At 38.2% G+C, this 13,747-nt stretch overlaps 1 protein-coding gene across 4 annotated transcripts in view; it reads left to right on the forward strand.

The window, feature by feature from the left end:
• Window positions 1-13,747, forward strand: part of LOC106063694 (FMRFamide receptor-like) — a 141,034-nt gene that overhangs the window by 116,680 nt on the left and 10,607 nt on the right. The window contains exons 1-2 of one of the 4 annotated variants that reach the window (XM_056037050.1): window positions 199-566; window positions 682-1,152. The exons of 2 other annotated variants lie outside the window; for them this stretch is intronic. The gene's annotated coding sequence lies outside the window, so the exon portion shown is untranslated. Of the gene's footprint in view, window positions 1-198; window positions 1,153-13,747 lie in introns of those variants that run through there. One more of the 4 variants, XM_056037048.1, reaches the window with a different exon arrangement.

Here is a 13,747-nt window from a genome sequence, read left to right on the forward strand (position 1 = left end):
CTGGGGGTCGAACGATATTAACAAATAGATTGTTTAAGGCCGTAACCAAAAAAAAAAAAATACAAATTAGAAGTAGAATCTTTTCGATGCAATAAAAAATCGATATAGATCTCTCTTATCCGACTTTAACTGACCCACATAGGTCGAGCCTGTGTCACGATAAAGAGGCTGCAACCCATTACGAGAACGAGTGGTCACATGTGGCTTCGACAGGAGCGACAGTATGACGTGCTAGTCACTGGTAAACGCCAGCTAGAGGGAAAATATTAGAAACTATAGATTCGTGTACTGTGTTTAGAAATTCGGAAATGTGTAGAGATTTGATTGTGTAGGGATCTGAAATTGTGTACAGACATTGTGTAGAGTTCTTAAATTATGCACAGGCATTGTGTAAAGATCTGCAATTGTGTACAGACATTGTGCAGAGATCTTAAATTATGAATTAATTATGTTCAGGCATTGTGTAGAGATCTGCAATTGTGTAGAGATGTTAAATTGTGTACAGACACTGTGTAGAGATCTGAAATTATGTAGAGATCTGAAGTTGTGTAGATATGAGATATTATGTAAGAGAAATCTAAATTATTGGAAACTTTACTGTACGCACTGACCTATGAAAAGAATCGTGAATTATTATTATTATTATTATTATTAAATATACTTGTTCTATTCTTTAATTAGCTAACTACCTCATGGCAATCTATATGCCAACTAGAAAGTCAAGATAAGTTGGGAAGGAATAATTACAACACACTTTGATCACAATTACAATCTAGACTAAGCAATAAAAATATTTCTTCTTGTTAAGTAGTATCAGCCAAATCTATAAAGAAGAAAAAACAAACAAGCTTAACCGGCATGCATGAAACGTACGATTAAGATACAAAGCGAACTGAGGATGACCAGATTTCAGAAGTGTAGCAACTAGACGAAGATATATTATTAAGAGAACTAAACAGATGTTTATGTTTAATAGTTGGTTTAAACTCAATAGCCAGAGCAACGAAAGTGTCCATCGTTCATAGTGAGATTAACTTCAGACTGTAGCCAAAGACATTGAGTTCTGATCGTAGATAAGAAATAAGAGTTCATTCCCTTTTATGACGTCAATGCAGCAGAATGGATGTCACGTCTGCTACCTATCTTGATCAGGTAATCAAGGAAATTCTATACATTTTTTACACTTCCTATATCTGGTATTTAGGTTGATGAATTACATCATTGATACCAAACCTTTTTGTCAGAGATCTGATATGCAAGTTAAGGGCCGCACACTGTCTTAACCCTTAAAGTGCTGAGCTGTTTTACAATGAGTGCATTCTAAATGGAATTACAATTCTAATGTTTGGGAGGTTAAACTACCACATGCGCATTAAGGGTTAAAGCTAAAGCTAGTTAAATAAAACTTCAGCTGTTGATTATTCAATACTAGTAGATGATTATGAAGTAGAATTAACTATATTCATTAAATAGAGAAAAAAAGTTATAGCTCTAAGCATGCTTCATCATCATCATCATCACTCCTTTGAGTTCCTCATGGGACATAGGGCCTCGACAAAAACACGCCACTCTCCACGGTCTCTTGCTAGCTTTTTGATGGTGTCCCAGCTCTTCCCGGTCTTCTCTGCTTCTTCAAGTACACTGCGTCGCCATGTTCTTTTTGGTCTTCCTCTGCGTCTTGTTCCCTGGGGGTTCCACTCTAAGGCCTGTCTAGCTCTGTTGCTGGTATCTTTTCTAAGGGTGTGACCAATCCATCTCCACTTCCGCTCTAAGATCTGCACTTCTATATTTTTCTGTTCACTCATCTCCCACAGTTTGGCGTTTTCTACTTTTTCATACATTACATAGAAAAAAAGTTATAGCTCTAAGCATGCTTGCGGCCCATTATTTCAAGTTTTTATAGGGGGGTAGGCATAGAAATAAATTAATTACTCTTAAAGTTTTCAACATTTTATATTTATTATGCTTCACTTTTATACTTGTATATACTACATTTACCTTGACCTATCCCCTAGTCTGTTGAACCGTTAGGGCACCATACAAGATTCGTCGACCGTCTTTCTCCATTCATCTCTGTCTTTTTTACCTCCCATCGCTTTCTCTGCCTCTTCTTTTTCCTGGTACTTTTCCCTGAAGGAAGGTCTTTGCGAGCCCCGAAAATCGTGTAATATGGCCATAGATTTTTAGCTTGCAACATTACTTGTGCTAAATTTCATAGCAAAATATTCATTATATCCATTACATCCGACTCTCCAGCCTTATTTTGTATTATGTGTAGAAAATTTAAGGAGCCGGACATCACCGATTCCCCAGCCTGATATTGCCCCCCCCCCCTCTTTGGCCGTGGGTTAAGCCTCGTTGATCTATAATTCTATATGGTGTAGTCAATATGATTGGAGGAGATCTACATCTATGGCGAATAACAGGTTTACAGGATACAGATATATTGAAGTAGTTCACTGAATCATAGAATAATTGTACAGCAACGTAGAATCCATTTCTGTCTAAGCTTATTCGCTTGCAGCACAAACTAATTTTGTGTTAAATAGTTGGCAACAGGGATTTTTCAATACGGCGTCCTTGACATTGTTGAGTTTGTTAATTTATTTTTAAATTTCTCCCTTATTTTGTTTCATTTTCTTACGATTTTCTGTAAGTTACTTTATATCACCCCCCCCACACACACACACAACATTTATCTATTTCGCTTTCTCTTCTTTTTCTATGTGGCTGTATTCTATGGTTAAAAGAATGTAAACAAGATCCCCAAAAAAAATTGAAATGCATAGAGGAGATAACTGTGTTTTTAAACTTACCCTGAACATCCTCCAAAGTGTAGTGATGTCATAGATTGACGGGCATCTTGGGAAGGATTTTGGGTAGCTCCGTTGGAGATTTTCGTAGATGGCGGGAAAATTTAAAAATAGCAAAGCTTTTTGGTATATCTTGTGTACAGAATAACAGAAGTGTGGGTAAGATTTGTTTTTTTTTAAAAGATGTACACTTTGTTGGTTCTGCAGAAATCACATTTTCTAAGTTCTTCCGTTTGTAGAGCAAAATCATTTCTTTATGAAGGAAGCATTAAAGGGGCGCGGTGGCTGAGTGGTCAAGCGCTTGGCTTCCGAGCCTAGGGTCCTGTATTCGAATCTCGGTGAAAACTGGGATTTTGAGTTTCGATATTTCAAGGGCACCTCTCAGTCCAGTCAACTCTGATGGGTGGCTGGCTTAAGCTGGGTAAAGTAAAGGTGGTTGGTCGTTGTGCTGGCCACACGGCATCCTTGTTAACTGTTGGCTAAAGAAACAGATGACCTTAACATCGTCTGCTCAGTAGATCGCAAGGTCTAAAATGGGGAACTACTAAGGAAGCTTTAGACTTTCACACAATGACTTACAACGTATTTAAATACAAATAGGCAACTAACTAGCGATAATAAAACAGATCGTCTGCCACGCATTGAGAATGTGTTCAAAATTCCAACTCAATTATCTTTGTATGTAGTTGGCAACGGTGAAATTCAATTTAGCGTCCTTGACATTGATTAGTTTCTCGCGTAAATCTCCCCTCCTCCAAAAGTGAGTGATGTTGCGCTTTCCTTTTGGCCCAAGGAAACTAGACCTGAAGAGTCGCAATTTGTGACCTAAAGAGGGAGCTTTACGTTCCATTGATTGAACTCTCAAACATTTGAGCACGTGTCCTTCGCGCCACTTGGGGACCAGGGAGTTTAAGGGGGCTTCAGAAGAGAGGGCGTCAAATCCTCTTTCCATTGGGTATCTCTAGTCGGGTAATCAATCATTATTGATGAGTTTCAAACCTTTTTCCTCCCCCCGCCCCCTTTTTTTTTGTTAGCTACGTTGTACTGCATGTAATAGACAGCTTCAACGACCAGTCACTAAATGGATTTTATAATGTCCAGTTTTTGGAAGGTCAGATTAAGGGCCGAAATGACCAGGCAATGTTCTGACAAGTATAGAGTTATGTTTATCTTGGGGGCACATCTATCGATCTCAGATAAGTTCAGTGAGTATAATTACAACATAAATCTTTGGTACAGTGTTTCTCAAACTGTGTTCCGAGGAACCCTAGTGTTCCTCGGGGCCTAAATAGGTGTTCCACGAATTACTGGAATAATTCAGGCCTCGAGGAACACTAGGGTTCCGCGGAACACAGGGAAACAGTTGAATATAGTTCAATTAACTCGAAATATCGTAATAGATAAGTAAATTAGACGCTTGGCTGCAAAGTAGATTACTGCCAGCGAATATAAAACTCCCTAATATCATTATGCTTGCTCTGCATGATGTGTGTATAATTGAAATCTCCAGTTTACCAATTTGTGAAAATCTTCCATTGTGTGGTGTAGTAATTACAATAGCGTTATTTTTTTATTATTTTTTTTGTTACATAAATTTGATTTCTAGCTTAAAAATCGAGTCTTTTTTTTTTCATTTGTCAACTTGTATTGTTAACGGGGGTTTTTATTTTCAGGTTTTTTTTTTTTGTCCTGCTATTTTGTAACGCAGATTAACATAATACAGAAAAATCGAACAATTATCTCCCTTCATTCTTTGCACGGGGGAAGTGTCTAACATGATTAAATTTACATTTTCGAAACAATCTAATTAATTAATAAATTAAAACAATTAGTAATGATAATAATAATAATGATAGTAATAATAATACTGATCTGCTGTTTATTGATAAAATAAAGAATAAAAAACTTTACCATTATTGACATCACCCTACCAATGTATTATAATACTGTATAAGAGAAACTTAAATGGAGAAACAAAGAAAATATGGGAACCTAGGCTAGGAGATTCAGCATTTATAGGGTACATCTTAAATAACAATATATCCCATTGATATATCAACCGAGGGGATAATGACAGCTGACTTCACAGACACCTTCAAGACCCTTAACATTCCTGAGAAGATACTCGTTGCCTGTCAGAGGGCGCTACTGCTGCAGACCCGCCAAATCACCTGAGAGGAGCTCCTATTGAAAAATTAGAGCAGGAAGGACTCAATCCTCCCGTAGTGCTCTGTCAAAAAACTTGGCCGTTCGGCGTAATGCCTCGTAGCTACCATACAAGTCGAGTGACTGCTCAGACACGTCCCCCCTTAGCTCTCGGAGCTGGGGACACTCGTACAAGACGTGCGACACTGTTTTGATGCTCTCTCCACAGTGACGGCATCGAGAGTCGTAGTTCTGACGGAACCGGGCAAAGTATGCCCCTACGGGACAATGTTCCTTCCTACACTACGCAATGATTGCTTGTTCTGACCTCTTTAACCGCCACCACGGATCGTCGCGATCTGGGTGACACATATGCTGCAAGACACTACGTGCTCTATCGGATTCCTCCCAGGATTTTAACCACTTCTCATAACGCCGTAGCTTCTAAAAACTTTCTTGGTGCTTCAAGGTGAGTGGCTGCCAAAGCTCCCTCTCGTGCAAGGGTGTCTGCCGTTTCATTGCCGATCACGCCGCAATGTGAAGGCGCCCACTGCATGAAAACGACAGCTCCAATTGCTCGGCGGATGTTTTCTGCGGCGAAGACGGCCTCTTCTATTACGGGTGACCCTCCCCCGCCGCCACCCATAGCTAGGAGACTGAAGCGAGAGTCGGTTACCTGCACAATTGTAGTTGCGCTAGTTTCGTTCTAATAACCTCGATTGCCCGAGTTATGCTTGTTAGTTCGGCGTCCATGGAGCATACGGCGAAGCCGCATGGACCACCAGAGAGCCGGTCACCAGAAAATTCCTCAGTGAATCCTGATAAAGGGAGACTACAATGAATTTTGTTTCTCTTTTACGAAAATCGACCCTGGCAGCGTCAGAGGAATGAATACTTCTTCGTTTCTAGCATAATAATAATAATAATAATTACTATTATAATAATTATAATATAATCGTAATGCCAGAGAATGAAATTTAGTTTATTACTCTTATATATTAAGCGATTTTGGAAGATTGGAAGTTGGTTAAAAATAATAATATACCCTGTTGTTATATATATCAACCGAGGGGATAATGACAACTGATTCTCAAATACCTCGAATGTCCTTAACAGCTCTAAAACAAATTCTCATTATCCGTCAGAGGGCGGTACAGCTCTAGACCTGCCACATCACCATAACATTTCTCAATGACACTGATTGAAGGACCACACTGAGTTTCGTTTCCTTTTAACAAAACTCATACCTGGCAGTGCCTGAGATTGAATACTTGTTCATTTCTAACAATAATAAAAATGTTTATTCTCACTGAGGAAATTTGTCTTACCATTGCACATTACGCATAGCATTACTTTTATTTATAAGCGCAAAGTATACAGTAGCAAACAAAATATAAGTTAACTCTTTCTCTCCTAACTGACGATACCAGCGTTGATTCCATCAGAATGTGGTAAATAATTACGGAGAGAAAGAGTTAATGCCACAGTTTCCATTAAATGTGCGAAATGTACATCAGAAGGTTAGAATTTTATTTCCCCATTTAAATGCAAGCAAAAACAAACGAGTTCCTGTGTCGGTTGATGTGAGAGCTGTCATGTATCTCCTTTGTGATGGTAACATGTTAAAATCCTGACCCAGAGGGTGTTTTTTATATATTAACCACACTCTCGTCTGTCTGGTCAAAATCTTGTACATGTTGTTTCTCCCACTTCGTATTCTCGGATCAAGTTGAAACTTTGCACAATTATTCACAACAACACGTGAATAAGGCACAAAACCAACCAATTAGTCATATAATTAGTGGCAATTTATCCATTTTGTGTTATGTAGAAAAAGGGGGATACATTTTGCAGTAATACGATATATTGCAGTGATTGTGCGCCATCCCCATTGGTAAACTTTGTTGTGTGTGTGTTTTTAAGTATTCTTTTTTTATGTTACAATCTTTTTCAGCTTTCTGGAGAATATTTTTTCTCAAATAGAGGCCCAAGTGCGGTTCATTGAACTTATCTTATATAATACAGACGTTACTTCAAAAAAGAAGATGATTACGTCCTACGCGTCATGCATTCAGTCATGCATATTAGTCAATGACCTAAATTCTGCCGAGTCACTGGTTTTCCTGGTTAGCTCAGGCAATCATTTCCATGCTCTAATAGCACTAGGGAAGAAGGAGTATTTGTACAAATTTGTCCTAGCATATGGGACGAGGAATGTGCCTTTATCTTTGTGTCTTTCTGAGTATTTTATTAGATTTTGTGTATGTATTTGAAGATTATGGTTCAGTGCTTTATAATTGCTACTTTACTTTTGAGTCTTCTATCCTAAAGACTTTCTAAATTTAGTGATTTTACTAAAGGTGTTACTCTAGTCAAATGTGAATATTCGTTTGTTATGAATCACACTCATAGACATAAATAAATATAGACTGGCCGATTAAAGAGTTTTATGAAACGAAAATTTGTGACTTGCAATTTTGTGTACTTTATTATACAGCATTTATGAGCAGTATAAAAGTTAAGTATTCATATCTATTTCAGCCACACACCTAGACTCTATCTATATTGTAAATAAGGAGGCAGTGTAGTTTTGTTTAATCTCTAAGACTGAAGATCATGCAATTTTTCATAATTCGGAAATCCGAATACAATAGATATACATGTTTTCAAGTTACATGAAGTTACTTCCTTCGGCCAGTCTATATTTATTTATGTCTATGATCACACTGCTCTATTTTGTGTCTGTTCCAGTTTCTTAATGAGGATGCATATTCCATTATTGGCCTAACCAAGGTTAAATTTTTGTTTCTGAACTAAGGCAATTTGGTAAATCATTTATGTTTCCTGGCAGTGTATGAACTAAAACTCTTTTGCTGAAAACAGTCTTTCTGCGCTTTGCCTTCTACTCATTAGTACTAATTAGTTTATGTGGAAACAAAAAATCCGACAGATCATCGGAATATGTTATCTACACAATCGCAGCGTAGCAGAGGCGGCCTTAAGGGGTGGTGAGAGGGGTAAACCGACCAGGCCCCGCCCCTGAGGGGAGCCCGCGACAGCAGAAATCATTGCTATCTAGTTTGTTGATGTCTCGTGCAAAATGTTTCTGAATCATTAGTTACCTTGATTAAAGGCAACCAAATCAATATTGGAGGACTGGAGAAAAAAATCCTACAAGTAAAACTGTACATGCACAACAATTACTGTACAGTATGTAATGTAGTCAAACGGTTAACAGTACAGTACCTACGTACTACGTAGGGTACTGTGGGTTACGTGGGTACTACGTTTCGTAACAATAATTAGGCCTTGCTTTAGAGGCGGATGAGCCCTTAGGCTTGGTGTGGTACGGTATATATAGTTTACGCTTACAGCTTACGGGGCCAGCGTATGACTCTCGCCTGGGGCCACGCGTACCGCTAAGTGTGAGCTTAGCGATTGGTAACATTCCGCTAGCCCAGTGTTTCTCAAACATTTTTCTTTCACGGAACACTTCACGCATTCTAAGCGTTTAGCGGAACATTTTGCTTATTTATCAAGGGAGATTAATTCTCTCTGTGGCATTTTACGTCTCGAGAGATGATCTTTTCCCTTTGCAGCTTCTTGTGGACTAAAGAGGCCAATCCTTGATACACAGCTGCGATCGCAGGTTGGGCATATGTGATCACCAGGCGCCGTTGCATTATCACCCTTCTTTCTGCTTCTGTTGTGTATGACATCTGCAATCTGTGACCCTTCAATTATGCTCTCTCTCCATGTGGATCTGTCCAGTGCCACCTCTTCCCAGTTGCCAGTGTCGATTTTGAAGAGCTTCATGTCGCGGTTGTATACATCCGTATACCGTAAAAGTGGGCGACCAGCGGCTCTCCTGCTTTCTATTAGATCGCCATACAGGATGTCCTGTGGAAGTCGACCTACTGGCATTCTACGAACGTGGCCAAGCCAGCCAAGGCGTCTGCTGCTGATAACAGAGCGGATGTCCTGGCACCCTGCTCTTGTAGATTAATTCACGTATTAGAAATCTAGTTAATTATTCCAGTGCGATGTAAAAACACCTATTCAGGCCTCGAGGAACACTAGGGTTCCTCGACACAGTTTGGGAAACACTGAGCTAGTCTATAGACCTGTCTCATTTTATTGTGTTCTCTTAACCGGCAAATAGACCTAATAAATCGCAATTCATTGGCCAGGAAGTAATAAGAAACAATTGCCAGCCAATAAAAGTTTTGAGTTGACAAATTAACCAGGTTGGGCGAATCGATTGGCCAGGATTTTTTTCTCTTTCACTTTTACAGCCTAATTGATGTAATACTATAAAATTTATAATTATTGCAAACCAAATGTGTGTGGCGCTGTTATTTTTTTCAGAAACTTAATTTGTTTTGGGTCTTTTTTTTTTTGTTATCGGCGCCATTGCTTATTTTATTTGGCCACAGATGTGTTTCAATTTTGGAATATGATTTTCAAAAAATTTCCTTGATGATTTTATGGCTAAATGCAGCGTTTATCAGAACGTTGGACGCGAAGGCGAGGTTGCGTATTACATTGTAATTATAATTCCATATTTGAGTATCAATCTAGTAAATCGACTTCGTTTTATCTTCTAAAAAGGAGGACATTGTGGCCGACGTTGACGTCTTGAACAAGACGTCAATACGTCTTCGCCTATGCGTCCAATCCTCTTTCGTCAGAACGGTCAAATTTCTCCCTAGTATATTAAGACCAAAAGGTGCGGTGGCTGAGCGGTAAGGCGCTTGGCTTCCGAACCGGGGGTCCCGGGTTTGAATCCTGGTGAAACTGGGATTTTTAATGTCGGGATCTTTCGGCGCCTCTGAGTCCACCCAGCTCTAAAGGGTACCTGACATTAGTTGGGGAAAGTAAAGGCGGTTGGTCTTGTGCTGGCCACATGACACCCTCGTTAACCGTAGGCCACAGAAACAGATGAACTTTACATCATCCCCCCCTATAGACCACAAGGTCTGAAAAGGGAACTTTACTTTATATTAAGACCACAAACAATTTATACCTATGAAAATTATGCTCTATTGACGCAAGGGTAATTACTATTTGCTCTGACATGTCACCTCAGGCCAAATGGGGAAATTCCCAAAGACATTCTTTATTCTGAGCTTTCAGAAGAGAAACCCAAGGGGCTAGAGGCCTAGTGAGCATGAATGGTGCCCGATGCACAGCACTTTATTAGCAACCCCCTTCCTTTCAATATCATTTCTCATCATCAATAGCATCATTTTACGTAAACAAAACAGGCCCGCTGCAAAACAATGATGAAACTCATTACAGACGTACAAACTCTTCTGCATTGAATGTCTATCTCGTTCGATATTGCGAAGACATGAATCAATCATTTAAAAATTAAACAATAAGTTAATTAGTTGCTGGTGATTAATTTTTTTATTTATTTAGCAATAAGTGGGATAGATGCTACATAATGAGAGACGTGGATATATATATATATATGGATTTAGTCCCCTAATTACGTTTTTTCCTCCCACTTCCCAATCTCGGATCAAGTTGAAATTTTGCACAATTATTCATAGTCAATAACAATACACGAATTAATCCAAAAATTAACCAATTAGTAAATCATTTAATACTTATTAATTAGTTTTTTTTTTAATACCTGAAACCCCATAATTTTCCAATACATCAGATACTTATCAGTTCATTCCCTTAGTTAAGCTTATTTTTTTTTAATATTCTTTTTTTTTTTCTGTTGCTTGTTTGATGTTTGGGGGGGGGGGGGGGGTCAGTTTTTTGTGTGTTTTTTTTTGGACTATGAAAAATAATTTGTTGTAGACGCCAGGAGAATGAATTTCTGAATTTCAAAAAGCAGGGTGTGAAGGCTAAAAGAGGGTGGAGTGCGTCACTCTTAAAACTTTGAGAATCACTGGCTTAAAAGCGTGTGTCGTTTTCCAGAAAGAGGCTATATTGCTAAGTATTTTAATCCAGTTGTTTTTTTGTTTTGTTTTTTAGTTTTTTTCTTTAAGGGACGAATCTGAGTCATTATAAAAAAATAGCTTTACATTCATTTCTAGAAAAAAAGCAACGTATGCGTTATTTGAAAAAAAAAGTTTAGCAAATAGGAAGCTAAATGTTTAACATGTTGGTAGCTAATTTTCTAGCATAGTAGAAGCGAAAGGCTCTATATTAATATTTCTTGAGGGGTTTGCTACAGTCACGTGACTTTGTGTGGGGAGAGGAGGGAAGGAGACAGTGGGAGAGAGGTAATGGCTGTGAAAGATGGCATCAGAGAGGGAGGGAGGGAAGGGTAGAGCGAGAGAGAGGGGGACAGAGAGAGAGGGAGACAGAATATGAGTGAATGAGTGACATAGAGAAAGGGAGAGCATAAAGCTTTAGAATGACCTAGAACTAGAAATAATAGACTGTGGAAGTATGGGTATGATAATGTGATTGGCTTCCAAATCGGGGGTCCCGGGTTCGAATCCTGGGATTTGTTATTTTGGGATCTTCAGGGCTCCTCTAAGTCCGCCCAGCTCTAATGGGTACCTGACACTAGTTGGGGAAATTACTATTTGCTTGGTTGATTGTTGTGCTTGCCACATGACACCCTCGTTAACCTTGAGCCACAGAAACAGATGACCTTTACATCATGCTGGGTGGACTCAGAGGAGCCCGAAGATCCCGAAATAAGAAATCCCAGTCTTCACCAGGATCCGAACCCCGGTCCCCGGTTCGGAAGGCCAAGCGCTTTACCGCTCAGCCACCGCGCCTCCGAGATAGATATTAAGGCCTATAGAATCTATCCTAATTCTGTGTAGGACGTGACGTTGCTGTGTTTGGGTTTTATCCTTGCACAGTTGAAGCCAAACTTTTGATTCACTGTGCACCCGGTGCAGGGTAAGGAAAGGAAGCTATAGTCTCTTATGTTCTGTACGCCTGTCCCATACACCAGGTCGGGGAAGTCACTTGACTTGTATGGAAATAGACACGCATTCCGCATGTCCGCGGGGCTTCTGTCCAGGGCTTTCTCTGGCTCTCTTAAGTCAAGAGTTTGATGACGATGTTAACAGAAAGAGAGAATGTGAGAGAAACAAAAGAGGAAACGAGATAGAGAGAAAGAATGTACAAAAAAGATAGAGAGAAGGAGAAAGATAATGAGATAAAAAAGGAGGAGAATGGTGGACAATGAAAGAGAATAAAAGAGAAAAAAAAAAGGGAAAGAGAAAAAAGAGAATGAAAGAGAAAAAAGAGAATGAAAGAATGAAAGAGAACAAAAAGAGAAAGAGATATTGAAAGAGAATAAAAGAGAAAGAGAGAGAATGAAAGACAATAAGAAAACAAAATATCATACAAGACATTTCATCATTTCAACATTATTATCAGATTATGATTTGATATAACCCTAAACCTTACCTTAACCATTTACTTTACATCCCAATAATTGATGAATTGCTATAATGATGACATGTTGCAATGATGAATTGCTATAATGATGACATGTTGCAATGATGAATTGCTATAATGATGACATGTTGCAATGATGAATTGCTATAATGATGACATGTTGCAAGGATGAATTGCTATAATGATGACATGTTGCAAGGATGAATTGCTATAATGATGACATGTTGCAATGATGAATTGCTATAATGATGAAATGTTGCAAGGATGAATTGCTATAATGATGACATGTTGCAATGATGAATTGCTATAATGATGACATGTTGCAATGATGAATTGCTATAATGATGAAATGTTGCAATGATGAATTGCTATAATGATGACATGTTGCAATGATGAATTGCTATAATGATGAAATGTTGCAAGGATGAATTGCTATAATGATGACATGTTGCAATGATGAATTGCTATAATGATGACATGTTGCAATGATGAATTGCTATAATGATGAAATGTTGCAAGGATGAATTGCTATAATGATGACATGTTGAAATGATGAATTGCTATAATGATGACATGTTGCAATGATGAATTGCTATAATGATGAAATGTTGCAATGATGAATTGCTATAATGATGACATGTTGCAATGATGAATTGCTATAATGATGAAATGTTGCAAGGATGAATTGCTATAATGATGACATGTTGCAATGATGAATTGCTATAATGATGAAATGTTGCAAGGATGAATTGCTATAATGATGACATGTTGCAATGATGAATTGCTATAATGATGAAATGTTGCAAGGATGAATTGCTATAATGATGACATGTTGCAATGATGAATTGCTATAATGATGAAATGTTGCAAGGATGAATTGCCATAATGATGACATGTTGCAATGATGAATTGCTATAATGATGAAATGTTGCAAGGATGAATTGCTATAATGATGAAATGTTGCAAGGATGAATTGCTATAATGATGACATGTTGCAATGATGAATTGCTATAATGATGAAATGTTGCAAGGATGAATTGCTATAATGATGACATGTTGCAATGATGAATTGCTATAATGATGAAATGTTGCAAGGATGAATTGCTATAATGATGACATGTTGCAATGATGAATTGCTATAATGATGAAATGTTGCAAGGATGAATTGCTATAATGATGACATGTTGCAATGATGAATTGCTATAATGATGAAATGTTGCAAGGATGAATTGCTATAATGATGACATGTTGCAATGATGAATTGCTATAATGATGAAATGTTGCAAGGATGAATTGCTATAATGATGACATGTTGCAATGATGAATTGCTATAATGATGAAATGTTGCAAGGATGAATTGCTATAATGATGACATGTTGCAATGATGAATTGCTATAATGATG

The sequence above is a fragment of the Biomphalaria glabrata genome, chromosome 7 (assembly GCF_947242115.1).
Source record: "Biomphalaria glabrata chromosome 7, xgBioGlab47.1, whole genome shotgun sequence".
Taxonomy (NCBI): domain Eukaryota; kingdom Metazoa; phylum Mollusca; class Gastropoda; family Planorbidae; genus Biomphalaria; species Biomphalaria glabrata.